We start from the raw sequence: 4,510 nt of genomic DNA, 5'->3' as shown, positions 1-4,510 counted from the left end.
ATGTAGTGAATAAAGATAGAATTCATGTGCCTTATAGTAGTTTAAGTTTCATAGAAAGGCTGGCTAGGTCAGGATCTCCTTGGTGCTTAAAAACAAAGGAACAGAAACTTAGCTTATGAAAGCAGCTTTGTAAAACTGATTTTTATAAATATTTTCCTCATTACTGCACCAAGGAAACTTTTGAACAGCTATGAGAAAGGTTCAGCTTGAACTTTAGATATAGCATAAATCAAATAGCATTTAAAAGATTTCTTCAGGCAGAAAGAAGAACAATGTCTGCCCACAAGCCAATGCTTGCTGTTATGAATACATCTATCTATCACCTTTACTTAAATCAAACTGTATCTTACGTAATAGATATAAGAATTAAAAGTTTAGATTGTTCCATCAGGTAGTTCTGTTCTAATGATTGAGAGAAAAATGTACTAGTTAATCATGAACATTAATAATAATATACTCTATAAGATTTTCTGCTCCGCCTAACCACTGAAATTTAACTCCCTGCTACCTTAACAACAAAGTATAATCAAATGCCAAAATAAAAAGTATAAAAGTTGTACTCAAATCACAATAAAACGGAACAGTGTCACACCGCCTCTGAGCTGTGTAGTCGACTGTCTCCCGCGCCGACACCTTGCCCACCTTCGGGGCCCCCTGGATCCTGTCGTGGCTGGACCGCGGCAATACAGCTGACGCGATATTTAGAAGGAAATATAGATTGTAAAATGCTTACATATTTAAAGAAAGGTCTAAATTGATAATCTTATTTTCTACCTTGACAAACAAAAACAAAGGTAAACTTAAAGTAGAAAGAATAAAAAATAAAGACCGAAGCAGGAATCAGTGGAATAAACACATAAAAACAATAGAAAATATCAATGAAACCAAAAGCTGGTTCCCTGTAACGATGAATAAAATTGGTAAACATAAGTACAGACCTTATAGGAATTATAAGAATTATAAGAAAAGATGAACAACTTCATATGCCTCCAAATTTAACAGGAATAAAATGGATAAATTCCTAGAAAGATGCAAATTACCAAAACTGACTTGAGAAGTAATAGAAAACTTGAATGACCTTTGCAAAATAAGGAAATTAAATTAGTAACTAAAAATAAGAGAAGAGGGAGATCGCAGAGAAGGAGACTCTATGAAATTCTGCATTATTTGAATCTTTTACAATGAGAAGATAGTGCTGAATTATTTGTGTGATAATAAAGATGTCTGTTTATGCTAGCTATAATTATTTAGAGTTCAGCTTAAAAATTAAATTCATAGGATACATCAGGCTTCATCCAGCACCGGGTTCATTTAGTTTTAAGGATGCAAACAGAAAATAGTCCAGCACATACAACAACATAGCCATGGTCTTGAGTCTCCGAGGCACAGCTTACAATGTCCCTGTCATGTTGCTTCTAGAATATTCATGGTCATAAGGAATGAAGCTGAAAATGTGAAAATGTGTAGACTATCATAGCTCAGAGAACTATCAGCTCTATGGTCCCTTAAGCTTTTTTTTTTTTTTAATCAGTAGTGACTCAATTTCCTTCTTTTTAACTGAAAAAATTTTATGTTTTAATTTTAAACTTTCTTTAAATTATAGGTGATATACAATATTATATTAATTTCAGGTATACAACATAGTGATTCAACATTTATACACCTTACAATCTGATCACCACGGTAAGTCTAGTAACCATCTGTCACCATACAAAGTTATGATGATATTATTGACTACAATGCCTGTGCTGTACAAATTTCCTTAAGCTTTTTTTCCAAGTTAGTCACACTGCTCTCTGAGTTGTATGCAGCTAGCATCAATTCTCTGGCACAGCTGCATCTCCTAAATACCAGTTATCTACTACTCAGGCTCAATAATGAGGGAGGTATGGTTTGGTCCTGTGCCTATGGCCAGATTCTCTTTTAATATGGATTTTCTCTAGTTAAATTCCTAAAAGTTCTTTTAGTTAATTTTGCAAGGAGGCTTGAACAAATCCTCAGACTTTCCTGAAACTAAAAAAATGGTCAAAGAAACAGCTGTTAACTCTTTTTAAAAGTCTAGACAGATATCACTCGAAGATTAATGTTATGTCTTAAGATTACAGGTAATATTACTTCTTTCTTATTTAAACTTTCACCTGTTTTGCAATTTTGCAATGAGCACTATATATAATTAATTTTATATGCAGAAAAATAAAGCTATTTCCAAAAATAATAAATTTTTATAAATGAAATCAGATATTTGCTTAATTGGGGAAATGAATAGTTGGTGCAGATGGTAAATATTTTCATACTTGCCAATGTTGAGAAGACAAATAATTTATTGTCATGTGGCAGTCTTAAAAATTACATTTTAACTTTAATAATTATTTTTTAAGTTATTTCAAAATTCCAAATAAGCTTTGAAACTAAAATAGTGGAAGGAACAATTTCGAGTACATTTAATTTTCTATTCTACTTTCATAGCAAGTTGGGTTCTCCAGGAAGACTCAGAGACGGACTCCTAGCATGCAGGAGGTTTATTAGAGGGCAGTTGGAATCAAGTTCCCCTGTGGAAGACAAGCGATGCACGCAGGATTGAGCAAAGGGGAAAAGTAAAGTTGTAATGCAGTCTCAACAGAAGCTTCAGGTAACCCCCATCTCCAAAGATGGGTAACCTTTCAGAGCTGTTCTGGTGGGGGCGAGGAAGAATGGAGTAAAAGGGAAGAGGAAGGGGTAGGGCCTTTGCAGGCCCACATTGATGACGTTGGCCCTGGGAAGGGAGCATGTGGTTGGCCCTGGGAAAAGAACATGTCTTCAGTCGAGGTGATATCTGAAGGAGCTGATGCCTTGAGGCCTATCTTCCTTGGAGTAACCCTCCTCTCAGCAGCTGAGTAATCAGGACTTTATTCCTGAAGGGAGATGTGGGCAGTACATTACAGTGTTCATCACAATTTGAAAGTGGCAAATGAGTTACAGTAAGTTTGTCTTGTAATATAGTCTGCATAGCAGACACTATTAGTTGCCTGGCCAAGATCCAACTTCTCTAGGTAGTCTAATTTATTTGAAGTAGTGATGTGCCCCGGCCAGGTGAAGTAACATGAGTATCTAAATCAGTTTTGAGAATCCTGTTCTCTGCTTCCTAAAGCCTCTACCTGCCCTCCTGCCCTCTGTAGCAGTTGAATGTGGTTAAGTAGCCCAATGATAAGATAATGAGACCTAAGGAAATGTCTGCTACAGGAATTCTGAAAAATACGTGTATTTTTTGTTGTTGTTGTTGTTGTTGTTGTTGTTGTTGTTGTTATAAAGAACAGATGAAGCTGATACCCTCTTACATCTTCCTAATTCCCTCTTTCTTTTTTCATACACAGCCATGGTACCATGGTACTTGTAGCTGCAGAAGTTATTTTGCAACCAAGAGGAAAAGATCAAGAGAATTGTTATGAGCTTGGTCTGACATTTGTGAGCCGCTGACTAAAGCCACAATATTACTTCTGGGTTTCTTGCTCTTTAAGAAAAATAACCCCTAATTGTTTGAGTAGCTAAAATTAGATAGTTTGTCATTGGCAGCAAAGCATAATTCAAAATGAGCCAAGAGTTATAAAATAAAATGATGACTCTATTGAAAATATATAGTTGATACATGTAATGTATGTATGTGTGAGTGGGTTTACTAAATTGTAGTGTTTTCAATAAATTTTTGAAAACACAAAAAACTATATCTTTCTTCTGGGATTTCATACTGCATATTATCATAAATGATATTGGTTAGTAGCTTTAAGATGTTCTGCCATAAATAAACCTATTTCAACAAAGTTTAGCTTCTTAAACATATTTGACAAAAAATACCTATTAACACTTCACTCACTAATGTAGAAAAGATTGGGAAATATTATTTAGCATGTGTTCTGATCCATGATTCATTAACTTATTCCCTGTTTCTATAATTATTTTCTGCAGCAGTATTCCTAGGAGCGTCCAGTTTAAGTTGAATTAAGCAAAAATGGTGAAGCCTCGTTACTCCAGATTACTGAAGCAAGCAAAGTAGCTGTGAGAAATTGATGTGTTTTAGGATGTGGTCTAAGCACAACAGAGAAACATGTGTAACAGCACATTTGCAGATCACAACTAACCTGCAAACTTTGTTTGCTGGTCACAATTAACATCCTGTGTCTCTCTACAGTAGTTATTTTTATCTGTCTGCAATCAGCCCCCTTTTACTACTGTGTGGGCTTGCTTATCGACAGTGCAGAAACAGAGAGGTGAGGTAGATGCATGCAGTTTTCTATGCTGAAGGAGGACTCCGTCTATTTTGGCACAGAAAGTAATGGTCATGGCCACTTTAACAAAGTCTTGAGTTGCATTTGCTCACATAGCTTCATGGCCTATTATCTATCTCTATCTCTATCTATCTATCTATCTATCTATCTATCTATCTATCTATCTATCGCCTATTATCTATCTCTATCTATCTATCTATCTATCTATCTATCTATCTATCTATCTATCTATCTATCTATCTATCTATCTA

The 4,510-nt window shown here is 35.1% G+C and overlaps 1 long non-coding RNA gene across 2 annotated transcripts in view; it reads left to right on the top strand.

The window, feature by feature from the left end:
- LOC112484740 overlaps positions 1–3,787 on the top strand; it is a 59,077-nt gene extending 55,290 nt beyond the window's left edge. Inside the window, exons 1-3 of one of the 2 annotated variants that reach the window (XR_003048155.1) lie at positions 1,629–1,683; positions 2,467–2,629; positions 3,351–3,787. This is a non-coding gene — a long non-coding RNA (uncharacterized LOC112484740). Of the gene's footprint in view, positions 1–1,628; positions 1,684–2,466; positions 2,630–3,350 lie in introns of those variants that run through there. The other variant, XR_003048154.1, reaches the window with a different exon arrangement.
- The last annotated feature ends 723 nt before the right edge of the window (positions 3,788–4,510 follow it).

The sequence above is a fragment of the Pteropus alecto genome, unplaced genomic scaffold (assembly GCF_000325575.1).
Source record: "Pteropus alecto unplaced genomic scaffold, ASM32557v1 scaffold270, whole genome shotgun sequence".
Lineage (NCBI taxonomy): Eukaryota > Metazoa > Chordata > Mammalia > Chiroptera > Pteropodidae > Pteropus > Pteropus alecto.
This window is presented reverse-complemented; position numbering and strand designations above follow the sequence as displayed.